Consider the following 14,433-nt stretch of genomic DNA (forward strand, 5'->3'; position numbering starts at 1 on the left):
TCCACCTCTGAATGGCTGAAGAAAAACAAAATGAAGACTTTGGAGTGGCCTAGTCAAAGTCCTGACCTGAATCCAATTGAGATGCTATGGCATGACCTTAAAAAGGCGGTTCATGCTAGAAAACCCTCAAATAAAGCTGAATTACAACAATTTTGCAAAGATGAGTGGGCCAAAATTCCTCCAGAGCGCTGTAAAGACTCATTGCAAGTTATCGCAAACGCTTGATTGCAGTTATTGCTGCTAAGGGTGGCCCAACCAGTTATTAGGTTCAGGGGGCAATTACTTTTTCACACAGGGCCATGTAGATTTGGATTTTTTTTTCTCCCTAAATAATAAAAACCACCATTTACAAACTGCATTTTGTGTTTACTTGTGTTATATTTGACTAATGGTTAAATGTGTTTGATGATCAGAAACATTTTGTGTGACAAACATGCAAAAGAATAAGAAATCAGGAAGGGGGCAAATAGTTTTTCACACCACTGTATATAGGCTGAACAGGACTGGAGAAAGTACAGTCCCCTACGGCGATCCTATGTTGCTGACCACAATGTCAGACCTGCAGTTCCCAAGACGCACATACTGAGGTCTGTCCTTAAGATAGTCCACGATCCATGCTACCAGGTATGAATCTACTCCCATCTCTGTCAGCTTGTCCCTAAGGAGCAGAGGTTGGATGGTGTTGAAGGCGCTAGAGAAGTCCAGAAACATAATTCTTACAGCACCACTGCCTCTGTCCAAGTGGGAGAGGGATCGGTGTAGCATGTAGATGATGGCATCCTCCGCTCCCACCTTCTCCTGGTATGCGAACTGCAGAGGGTCGAGGGGGTGATGGACCTGTGGCCTCAGGTGGTGAAGCAGCAGCTGGTCCATGGTTTTCATCACATGCTAAGTCAGAGCGACAGGCCGGAAGTCATTCAGCCCACTAGGATGTGATACCTTTGGGACTGGGGTGATGCAAGATGTTTTCCAAAGCCTTGGGACTCTCCCCTGTTCCAGGCTCAGGTTGAAGATGCGCTGTAGAGGACTCCCCAGCTCTAACGCACAGGCCTTCAGCAGTCGTGGCAATACTCCATCTGGACCCGCTGCTTTGCTGACACAAAGTCTGCTCAGCTCTCTGCTTACCTGGGCTGCTGTAATTGTGGGTTGGGGTAGACTCTCTCCTATGCTGGTATCAGCAGAAGGATGGGTGGAGGGTGCAGTACTTCGAGGTGAGAGTGGGTTAGGGTGGTCAAACCTGTTAAAAAAGTTCTTCATCTGGTTTGCTCTCTCCATGTTTCTCTCGATGGTGGCACCCACAAATGTGCCATATATTGCATCAGCTTCTACCTGTTGAAATAACCATGTAATTTCTGGTCTCTCATTTGTCTGTTTTATTGTTTACTTTTTATACAATTCAATAATATACAGTTTTATAAAACAATATTCAACAAACTGCCTTTGTATGTGGACAAGACATAAGAGGTGATTGTTGACTTCGTGAAGGCCTATCAATGCGCCACCTCACATTCAGGGCTCCATGGTGGAATTGGTCAAGAGCACCAAGTTCCTTGGTGTACACCCGGCAGCTGACCTTACTTGGTCAACTAACACCACCTCCACAGCGAAGAAGGTGCAGCAGCATCTCCACTTCTTCCAGGGGCTGAGGAGGGCAAGCCTACCTCCATCAATTCTCACCACATTTGACAGAAGCACCACTGACAGCTTTCTGAACAGCTGCACCAGTGTTAATTTTGACAAATTTTGATATAGTTTTAGTCTTAGTCTTCTGTTTTCGTCACATTTTAGTCACTTAAATATTGTTAGTTTTAGTCTAGTTTTAGCAGACACAAAGTAAATTAATTTTAGTCAAGAAAAAGTAAATTGGTTTTAGTCGGCTAAAAGTAAGAGTAAATTAGTCAAACAGACAAAATCAGATGGATATCTTATTTCACAAATGAATATGCATAGAATATACTGTACCTGTAAACTATTATAGTAATATGCACACTAATGAGTCAAACAATATGTAGTGATTATTGGACAAAAAATGAAGAATAGGTGTAGAAAGGATTTACTCCAAAAGATCTTGATCAGGTAATGGCAACTCTGGTCTGTCATCATAGTTTTCTGACCTTCAACATGCCTTGGTTATGCTGCTATAAGCTTTTAAATAAAAAATATATATGGCATAAGTGCTTTTACTATGTTTTTCACAATTTAGGGGTTATGCTCATAAACATTGGTTTGCTCCCAAAAATCAAACGAATAACACAATTTTAACGTTTGTATGTTCGTATTCAGCAGTGAAGCAATGTTGTTTTGCAGTATTGTACATGTACATATCGTATTAATTGAGAGATGTGCTTCAAGCACTTCAAGCACTGAAATCCTAAATACATTTTATGATAGCATTAACAAATTGAGCAAGTCATATCATCAATGATGTTGACAAGCCACCTCGTTTGAAACCTGCCTCGATTTGTAATTACTACAACTGTTGTCGTCACTGCCACTGTACCCGTATGCGTAAGTGGTTGCAACCGAGATGGTTTCACCCGCAACTCTGAACTGTATCCACCAGTTACAAAACGGATGGATGCGCAGACACATGTTTAGATGTGCTCATTACAATCAAGAAACGTATGCAAAGTTTCCGTTTCTTTATAGGGACTGTGTAGCACACTGTACTACAAGCGATTAGCCCCCCCCCCCCCCCCCATTATTTTATCTGCTGTAACAAACGTGTGACATGACAAGATAAAACATTTAAATGTCACATACAGTACTGATGCTCACTGCATCTGTTTGCGCTCTCAAAGCTGGACGAATCTGTTTCTTAAGTAACTCGTAAAGGGGTAAAACTGGCAATAACAAAATACTGTGTGCGTCTGTGTGTTAGCTTTTTTTTCATTAATAAGCACGTTTTCCCACAATCGAACGCTGAAATACTCGAAAACACAGCATTGCCAGACATGACTTCTGCTGTTTTTCTTGTCGACGAGTGCTGCATTATCACCACTATAAGCCTTTTTCATATGTAGTTTTTACTCACATTTTTCTTACATATTATTGTGTCATCCGAAGTCATTCGTGTATTTGCGGTCACTGAAGAGTGCGCTACCGACCTTACTATTGATGTGACATCCCTATTAGCAGCAAAATCGACGCATTTGACAAGTTAAGTATTAGCAGGGTGTATGAGAGCCAGAGGTATCGGTACAGTATTGAAGTCGGGCATGTCGACACCTAGATAACGTTACATACCTTGGCATGAATCTTTGGATGGTGCGCCACTAGACACTCTTTCAGGTTTGTGGTATTTTTCCTGTGAGCTTCTTTCTACATGGCTTATACTGGGCTTTATTTTCGTAAGCGTTGTAATTAAAGTTGGTCCAGATATCTGGCCGTTTTTTTCGCCCAAGAATCACGTTGGCTGACATAGCCGAGTCGAGTGGAGCAGGACTCTGGCTGACGTAATGATTTCCTAATGGCGCCCAAACATGTATACACGCTTGTAATTGGTTAACACTAGTTTTTTAAAATTGCACCATGATATTCATGCGTGTTATTTATTGGTGGAAAATGTCATGTGTCATAGAGATATGCAAAGAGCTTCATATTGCTCATTGTCCAGTTTTCTGTTTGGAACACGTTCGCTTTGTTTAGTTTTCATCAACAAAGATTTTAAAAGCATAGTTGGTCTCATCCATTATAGCAGATGGACGTCTGAAGCAGAGCTCCGCCAGCAGCGGCTTTATTTTCCCACGTATTTCATATTATTTAGAGGTATCCTGTATTTTACCCGACCAAGGAACTTCCACTACAATATACAAGCATGAGTAACAAGAAGAAAAGTCAGAAAGAACCCGGAAAAGAAACTTAAAGCTGTTTCAAAGTCTGGACAGACATCCAGCCCGAGTGCAAGGTATGGCCTCTCAGAGACTGACCTGGAACAAGCAGACGAATGCGCAGATTTCCTAGGGCCCTGCTTCATTGTATCGTCTCCAGTCGAGAGTGAAAATGGGAGCGAAGGTGCAAGCGATACAGGTCGCGATGGATCGCCGATTTCTGAGGATCATCCGAGACTAGAAAAGGCCCTGCAGGATGTGCTCTTATCTACTCATTGCGAGCCCGCAGCACCAGCTGTAACAGGAGCTGCATTTCCACTCGTAGAGCACGAAATCCAAAGCGAATTGTTCGAACTGAAAGAGATGATTGCTATACTGGCTGCCGCCATGGCTACGGCCATAAATGAGTTTAAGAAGGATAACAAGAATGAGCTTAAGAAGGCTAACAGTGAGCTTAAGAAGGATATCATCGAGATTAAAAAGGATAACAAAGACCGGGAAATGCGTCTATTTAAACGTTTTGACGTGAACTTTAAAGGCATGTTGGAGAAATTAGAGGAACACATCGAAGAAAATAGATCCAAACTGAAAATGCTTGCCGACCAGATTAATGACGTTACAGATCAGCTGGATGACGTTAAACAGGCATTCACGGCTCGAGTTGAAACAGCGGAACAATTGGCGTCTAACGCCGATGAAAAAGCTACAGCTGCGAATTCCGAATGCAAAAAAACAGACTTGCGGCCCTGGAAGATGGGTAGAGAAGAAACAATATAAGAATTGAGGGTTTACCTGAGAAACGAGAAAGCTCGAGCCCAGTGAAATTTGCAGTAGAATTACTGTCTAAAATAATTGGAGATGATTTTAAACTCGACATTGAGATAGCAGCTGCTTATCGCACATACAGATCAAGTACCTTTAAACCTAGGTCTTTTAATTGTCCGCTTCGAGCGACTGCGATGTAAGCTTGATGTGATGGCACTTCTCAGACACAAGCAAGAGATTATATTTGAAAATAATCTTATTCGTATTTTCCCCAACTTCTCACCATTAACAGCTGCAAAACGCGCAGCCTACTTTGACATTAAAAAGTTGCTACAGAAAGCCAATATCAAATACAGCCTCTTGTATCCCGCCACACTGAAAGTGGAAGTTCAAGATCAATATTATATTTTTTCAAGCAAGGAAGAAGCTAAAAAGGAACTAAAGAAGCTGTTTCCGACACTCTTTTGAAAGTTAATGAGCCGTATTCTATCAAGGCATGGGAAGGACCTATCATCTGCTCTCGGATTCACTTTTAAAGAGACTGGTATTATAATTATACATTCTTTTCTTTACTTGGAAATTATATGTTTATGTCTTAATTATAGTTATAGACGTGAGTGTGGAAGTGTGGAAGTAATTCAAGTAGGATCTGTTTTTTTTTTTTTTTTTACTACCTTAAAGTAGACTGTCTAACATCATACTCTTGGTTTATTGCTATTTCTACTATTACATTACTATTACATTTATACTATTACATTATACTATTACATTAGGAATTACTATGTTTATCCTAGACTACTTTTTAAAATCATTCCCAGGGTTCATTCTTTTTTTTTATCTTAATATCCTAATATCTTAAAATTGTTGAAGATTATTTTAAGCTTAAAGACTGTTAATGATTTTATTTTCGGCAGATAGCATTAAGAACTCAGCTGCAATAGATATCTCTTTGTTTTAATTCTCTAAGGCCGCTGCGGGGTGGGGTTTGTTTTGTTTTGTTTTGGACGTGCTCTGTCTCTTTGTATGTCAGAGGACCGGGACATCGCGAAGTGGGATCAAGCCTCATGTGGGGAGGCAAAATAGGGGGGTGGGGGAATAAAGGGGGGAGAGGAGGAGAGCAGGCTATATCTAATCTATTCTTCTAATCCCTATAACTATAAATATCAATGCAACAATAGGCTAAAATGCAATAACTCATGGGGAATTTTGAAATTAAGATTAAAACTGCCTCACTACCAGTTAAGACTATAAAATGACATTAAAAACTCAGAATCAAGGTCTCCATGATGGGACAGTTAACTTTGTGAGCTGGAATGTTAAAGGCCTGAATCACGAATTAAAGAGAAAGAAAGTATGCTCTCACCTAACAGGCTTAAACGCTAAAATAGTATTTTTACAGGAGACCCACTTACTAAGCAAGGATCAGTTCAGACTACAAAAAGACTGGACTGGCCAAATGTTCTATTCTAGCTTTATAAAGAAAACTAGAGGGATGGGAATTCTCATACACAGAACAGTTCCATTTGTAGCATCAGATGTAGCATCGGACCCTGAAGGGAGATATGTGATGGTCATGGGCAACTTAAATAAGAGTAAAATGATTTTGATAAATGTTTATGCACCCAATGTCAATGATAAGGAATTCATGCAAAATCTATTTGCATCCATTCCCAATGTGAACACTCATAAAATTATAATGGCTGGGGACTTTAATTGTGTTTTAAATCCACTCTTAGATAGGACTCCTCTGACAGGGGGGACGACATCTAATACTGCAAAGATAATTACACAGTTTTTAACTGACCACAACTTATCAGACCCCTGGAGGTTTCTTAACCCAAACTCAAGAACATATTCATTCTACTCACCAGTGCATTATAGCTACTCAAGAATTGATTATTTTTTTATAGATAATTTCCTGCCTACGATTAAATTATGCAAATACGACACAATTGTTATCTCCGACCATGCCCCTCTAGTCTTGGAGCTAAAATCATTAAGCCCCTCACACTCACCTCGCAGATGGCGCCTTAACCTTCTTCTATTGGCAGACGAGAACTGCACAGAATTTATATCCAAACAAATCAGCTTCTTCCTAGAGACAAACATGCCCACAGAGGTTTCTGCAGGAACACTCTGGGAAACTCTAAAGGCCTTCTTAAGAGGACAGATTATTTCATATCTTTCCCACAGAAATAAATTAGAAACCAAGAAAGTGTCAGAGTTAAGAAGCGAAATTACTAGAATAGATGAAGAACAAGCCAGGCATTCAAGTGAAGCTCTCCACAGGAAAAGGCAGGCCCTGCATACAGAACTTATCATCTTAACAACTAAAGAAACTGAACAACTTATTTATAAGTCTAGACATCATTACTATGAACACGGAGAAAAAGCTAATAAGCTTTTAGCTCAACAAATTCACAAACAAGAAGTTCGCAATGCAATACCAGTAATCACCAACACGAATGGAGAAGAAATTATTGACCATAAAAATATAATGCACGCATTTAGAGATTATTATAAATCCTTATATTCTTCTGAGCTCAAAGAAGACAACACACAATCTAATGCATTTCTGGATACATTACAGACACCACAAATAGATGCTTTAACCCTTTGTGGTCGTTAGGCCAGAAAACTGGCCTTAGTAAAAAGTGCGCTATAGGTCGTCAGGCCACCACTGGTGGCCCTGCAAGTTTCTGACCGATTTCCACAGTCGCCTGGTCGAGAAAAGTGGCCTGTGTTATTCCTACGTGCTTGAAAAAAATAACTGCTGTAATTATTGGCGTTTTTTCAATAATTAATTACGACTAATGTAGCGTGACGTTGAAAATTAAATACGACTGCAAAGGGTTAAGTGCTGAGGAACTGGATAAACCTCTGGCGCTAACAGAATTACTAGATGCTATAAAGTCACTTCAAAGCGGGAATTCAGCAGGCCCTGATGGTTACCCTGTAGAATTTTATAAGAAATTCTCCACTCAGCTAGCTCCCCTCTTATTGGCAACATTTACAGTAGCTAGAGACAACCAAATACTACCTCAAACATTTCGTCAAGCATTAATCACCATCTTTCCTAAACAAAATAAGGACTTGTTACAATGTGCATCATACAGACCAATTTCACTCCTGAATAATGATGTTAAGATACTCTCAAAAATTCTAGCTAGAAGGATGGAGAAAGTGCTGCCCTCGGTAATATCACAGGATCAAACTGGATTTATTAAAGGCCAACACCTATCTTCCAATCTCCGACGCTTGTTTAATGTTACATATTCACCAGCAAAATCAAACACCCCAGAGATATTACTATCATTAGACGCAGAAAAAGCATTTGATATGATTGAATGGAACTACCTTTTCACTGCATTGGAGAAATTTGGGTTTGGCCTGAATATTTGTGCATGGATCAAACTACTGTATACCAATCCAGAAGCTTCAGTTTGTATTAATAACATTTGCTCAGACTACTTTAAGCTAGAACGTGGCACCAGACAAGGATGTCCCTTGTCGCCACTGTTGTTTGCAATCGCCATTGAACCACTGGCGGTTCACTGCCGAAATTCTTATCAGATAAAGGGGATTGTCAGAGAAGGACTGGAACAGAAAATTTCTCTATATGCAGATGATATGGTTTTATATATATCAGACCCAGAAAACACTGTGCCTGCAGTTTTAATAGCACTAACAGAATTTCAAAAGATATCTGGTCTTAGAATTAATCTGAATAAAAGTATACTCTTTCCAGTGAATTCACAAGCATATTAGATTGGACACTCTACCTTTTACCATAGCAGATCAATTTAAATACCTAGGGGTAAATATCACAAGTAAACATAAAGCTCTTTATCAACAAAATTTTGCCGTCTGTATGGAAAAAATTAAGCAAGACTTGCATAGATGGTCAACCCTTCATCTCACTCTAGCCGGAGGAATTAACGTTGTTAAGATGAATATCTTTCCTAAACTTCTTTTTTTATTTCAAAACATTCCAATATATATCAATAAATAATTTTTTAAACAGTTAGATTCAACAATTACCTCATTCATTTGGAACTCAAAACACCCACGTATCCAAAGAGCGACCCTACAAAGACCTCAGGCAGAAGGTGGCATGGCTTCACCTAATTTTCAGTTTTATTACTGGGCAGCAAACATACATGCCATAAAAACCCGGACACAAATATATGAACATACACAGGCTTGGTCCGCAATAGAAGTAAAATCCTGTAGTACTTCTTTATACTCCCTGCTCTGCTCTCCAATAAATGCAAGTTATCACAAATATACTAATAACCCAATTGTGCTTTACTCACTCAGAATATGGAACCAACTTAGAAAGCATTTTAAGATGGAAAATCTTTTATCTGTGGCACCTCTGCAAGAGAACCACCTCTTTCAACCCTCGCAAACATATCCATTTTTTAATACTTGGAAAATTTTGGGATTAAAATGCTCAGAGATCTTTATATAGACAACATATTTGGATCTTTTGAACAATTACGTTCAAAATTCAACCTCCCAGCTACACATTTCTTTCACTATCTTCAAATTAGAAATTTTGTTAAACAGAAATTGCCCGATTTTCCCCACCTCGTACCCTCCACAATGCTGGAAAAAATACTGCTAAATTTCGAGGAATTAAACACCATTTCTGCATTATATAAAATCCTATTAGAGTCCCTACCTTTCAAAGATCCAAGAGGACATTGGGAAGAAGATCTCCTAATCAATATATCAGAAAAGGAGTGGAAGGTAGCAAAGCAGAGAATTCACTCGAGTTCTATATGCGCAAAGCATAGAATTATTCAACTAAAAGTTATATATCGAGCTCATCTGTCTTGCTTAAAACTGTCCAAAATGTTTCCAGGGCAAGATCCAACCTGCGAACGCTGCAACCAAGCTCCTGCCTCACTGGGTCACATGTTTTGGGCCTGCACCAAACTAACATCATTTTGGACAAAAATTTTTAAGTGCCTTTCAGACAGCCTTGATATCACAATTCCTCCTAACCCATTAACAGCTGTGTTCGGTGTTCTTCCAGACGGACTTGAAGTGGAGAAGGACAAGCAAACGGTGATTGCATTCACTACACTTTTGGCACGCAGACTTATTCTGTTAAATTGGAAGAATCCTAACTCTCCTCTGATAAGTCAGTGGGAAACCAATGTTTTATATTTGAAATTGGAAAAAATCAAATTCTCAGTTAGAGGATCTGTACAAAATTTTTTCAAAACCTGGCAGGATCTAATCAATATTATTTTAGAATACGAGAAATAACTATTACCACATTTTATTCCCTTCTCCATTTCTTATTTACCTATATATTTATTTCTCCCTTTCTTTTGTTTTAATGTTGCCTTATTAAAAAGCCCTAAGCAATTCTCCTTTGGCTAAGCTCTCCTTCTCAGGGGTGGGGTTTGATTTGTCTTCAATTTTGTTTGGTTATAAATTGATCTATTTGTATGGAATGATTACAATAAAAATTAATAAATAAATAAAAAAAAAGATTTTAAAAGCATTCGTCTTAGTTTCTGTCAATAATGGCGCATTTTTATGTACTGTAGTTTTTGTTCCTTTTTCGTTACAGAAAAAATGTCGTTGAGTATTTTTCGTCTTAGTTTTTATCAACAAAATTAACACTGAGCTGCACCACCGTCCAATAATATCCACTCTGGTTTGAGAACTGCAGTGTCTCTGACTGCAAGAACCTACAATGGATAGTGCACAGTGCAGAAAAAATCATTGGGTTCACTCTGTCCAGATCACATCTTTTGCATCCCCAAAGCATTGTGAAGGACCACACCCACCCTTCCTTTGGTCTCTTTTGTCCCACTTAAATGTGGCTGATGGTACTGTAGCATTTGAAGCAGTTCTGCCAGGTTTTGGAACAGCTTCTGGCCAGCCAGACTCTGAACTCAATGCTGATACTCCAAGTCCTCAGATTTACTCCTAGTAACTTGCTTATATGCAATATACTTGTTACAATTTTTATTATTAGTTGTTATTATTTATTTATTACACTTTCAAGAAATTACTATCTATACATTTGGCTGTTTTGAATTAGCAACATTCATTCAGATCCATTCAAACACAGTGGTGCATTTCTTCTATCGACAATTCATCTCCTGCCTTTTCTGTTAGCCAGCCAAGTCTTCCTCATTGGAATTACATAATGGCCTTTTCTCTCTATGTTCTACTAGGGCATATGATCTTCCATTGCTTGCTCCTGCAAATACTCGTAATACACACCAAACTTTAATTTAAGGAAGGCACAGATCCAGATATTTTAGGTTAAATTAGTTCTACTCCATGTCAAACTGTAGAACATATTAATGATATCTTAGCCATTTCTTCTTGTGGTACATTAAAACTTTCACAAATTGAGCAACACCAAATACCCCCATCATAAATTCAGAGGTTAAGGAGCTTGATGCGGATTGAAAAATTCTGAGCTCAAGGGTATTTGATGCATTGACCTTAGAAACTTAAACCACAAGACTTTATCCTACAGCAATGATTTTAAAGCCACACAAGGAGAAGCACTTCTTGCAAATGTTTCCAAAACCAATGTAGTACCTCAATGCAAGGCATTTTACTCAATTTCTCATTTACAAGTGTAATGAGGAAATTACTAACTGATCACTTATTTTATTTTTGATGTTCTCGATTAGAAAGTACTGTAAATTGAAATGTCAGCAGCACTCGGAGTTTGAATCCCGCGCCCGGTCACTATCTGAATAGAGTTTAGATGTTCTCCCTTTGTCTACACAGGCTTTCCTTCCACATCCTCAAAGGCACACTTTTGCTTTCAATCTGGTTCAGTGGGAGTGTGGGTGTATGCTTAATACTCCAGCTTTTCCATGTTCCTGAACTGGACAAAATGAGATTATTATGTTGCTATTGATATACTATATATAGTAACCCACCCACTGAGCAATATTAGTATGTCTCCTTCAATGATTCACTGCTACAAATGCGAAGAACAAAGACATGTCATTACCAAGTACCCACACTTAGACAAACTAATGCAGTGCAGATGGGCAAAGAACAATTGGCATTGTGGATTGGTTTGTTCAACCCCTTTCCAATTTGATGTCTACCCAATGCCATTGATCAACAACCTTATTGAGAAATTAGGTAATTTACTGCATGTTTCATGACACTGGATATGGCCAAGGGGCACTGGCAGAAGCCAAAGAAAAAATGTCATTTAGCACCCCTATTGATTACTGGTGGGATTTGCGGGTGATGAGGAAGGTGAACCCGAGGAAGGCTGCAGAACCCGACGGTGTGGCTGGACGGGTGCAGAAAGACTGTGCAGATCAACTGGCCGGAATCTTCACCAGGATTTTCAACCAGTCCCTGTCCCAGGCCACTTTCCCATCCTGCCTCAAGTCCTCAATCATTGTTCCGCTGCCGAAAAAATCCAACACGAACAGTCTAAATGATTTCCGCCCAGTGGCACTCACATCTGTCATCATGAAGTGCTTTGAGAAACTGGTGCGGAGTCATATCATCGCCTGCCTGCCAGCAGACCTGGACCCATTTCAATTTGCTTACAAAGCAAAGAGATCCACAGAGGATGCTGTGGCCACAGCCCTTCATGCTGCCCTGACCAACCTGGAGCAGTAGAGGAGTTACGCCAGACTGCTCTTTGTAGACTTCAGCTCGGCGTTTAACACCATCCTAACACAACGACTGGTGTCCAAACTGGCAGATCTGGGACTTCCATCACTCACCTGCAGTTGGATACTGGACTTCCTGTTTGGTCGCTCCCAGAGGGTCAGGCTGGGTCTCCACACATCCACTGCTCTCAGCCTCAACAGTGGGACGCCGCAGGGTTGTGTGCTCAGCCCGCTCCTCTACACATATGACTGTGTCCCCACTCACCATAGCAACAAGATTATAAAGTTCGCGGATGACACGACGGTGGTCGGACTCATCTCGGGCAAGGAGGGTGAGCTAGCATACAGGGACGAGGTGGAGCGACTGTCAGAGTGGTGCACAGTCAATAACCTGCTCCTCAACACCAAAAAAACAAAGGAGCTTGTTATTGACTTTAGGAAAAACAAAACTGACATCCAGCCACTCACCATTGGCGGGGCCTGTGTGGAGAGGGTCCCGGTGTTCAGGTTTCTGGGTATGGAGCTGAAGGATGACCTGACCTGGAGCGCCAACACCAAGGAGGTGCTAAAGAAGGCGCAGCAGAGACTGTATTTTCTGAGAATTCTCAGAAAGAACCATCTCCCAAAAAATCTGCTCCTTGCTTTTTATCACTGTTCCATCGAGAGTGTGCTCACGTATGGACTGTGTGTGTGGTACGGCAGCTGCACTTCCTCAGAAAAGAAAGCGCTCCATAGGGTCGTCAGGACAGCGGAGAGAACAATTGGTTGTACCCTCCCCACTCTGGAACAAATCTACATGTCCCGATGCCGCAAAAAAGCAATTGACATTTCACAGGATTCATCACATCCCGGTCATTGCCTCTTCCAGCTTTTGCCATCGGGCAAGAGATACAGAGCTATGAAAACTAGGACAAACCGCCTTAAAAACAGCTTTTATCCGAAAGCAATCATGGCCCTGAACTCAGAATAAAACTGCTCCATATTATTCTACCAATGTGCAATATAGACCTTAAGTCAACAAGTGCAATTTGTATATTTATTACTATTCGGTTTGTTATTATTTTCTCTCCTTGTCTTTTTAACTCTTATTCCTCACACTGAGTCGATTGCACCTTCAATTTCGTTGTTCCTTTGTAAAAGTGACAATGACAATAAAGATCTATCTATCTATTCTTTGGGTTACAAAGGGCACCAGCAACTTTTCAAATCTGGTGCCTGGACTGCTACAGCCTCATCACACCTTTAGTACTATTTGTGTTGACAAAGGTATTTTTCCAACACCTGGGAGGAACACTTGCAGCATCTCTTTACCATGCTGTGTACATCTATGTCCGCAGGTCTTCATATTAATAAAGAAAAATATTATTTTTGGCCTGACAGAAACAAAACACTTGAGTAAAATAGTTGGACAGGGTCAAATCAAGCAAAATAGATGCTGCGCAAGGCTGGTCTCAACCAAAAATGAAGAGGCAAGTACAAACCTTTGTAGGACCAGCCGGGACTACGAAGGGTTCGTACCATGCTGCTCTGAATGAGCTGTGCCTTTAACTAACCTAACATGAAAGTCAACCCCCATGCATGTGGTCTGGAATTCCACAGCAGAAACGTCACTCGTGGACTTAATGCCGGCCCTGATGTCATGACCCATTCTTGTAGTAGCTATCTTCTCTCTTCTGTTCCTTCTCCAGATTGATGCCTCTGCGTTTGGCTTGGGGACTGTGTTAATTTAGCACATTAATGGTTCTGAACATGTTGTGTTGCTAGGTATCTTGTTGGCATTCTTTTACATAGGTTTACCCTCTGTTAACTCCTGCCGAAGAGGTTTCACCAGCTCTGAATCTGGCCCTGATTTTGGGCCTCGACTGGGCTACTCTAGGAAATTCTTAATGATTTTAAGACACTCCAGTGTGATTGTTGTTGAATATTTCTGATCACTATGCTGTTTGAAGATGAATGGTGCAACAAAGAAAGTTCTTTTAGTTCCACTTTTTGGTAATATGCATTATTTTTGCACCATTTTCACTTACATCATTTTCAGTTTAGCTTTATGAAACTGTTTTAGTTTTTATTACTGGAGACTTGCCTCTAGTATTCCTTTAAGAGGATCATTTCCATTTAGTTTTTATAGTATCTTAAGAAGGGCTGTTTAATGAAGATTAAGAAAATCACGCTGTGCCACCCATAGCACAAGGATTGTAGAAACACACACA

Source organism: Erpetoichthys calabaricus, chromosome 8 (genome assembly GCF_900747795.2).
Source record: "Erpetoichthys calabaricus chromosome 8, fErpCal1.3, whole genome shotgun sequence".
Classification (NCBI taxonomy): domain Eukaryota; kingdom Metazoa; phylum Chordata; class Cladistia; order Polypteriformes; family Polypteridae; genus Erpetoichthys; species Erpetoichthys calabaricus.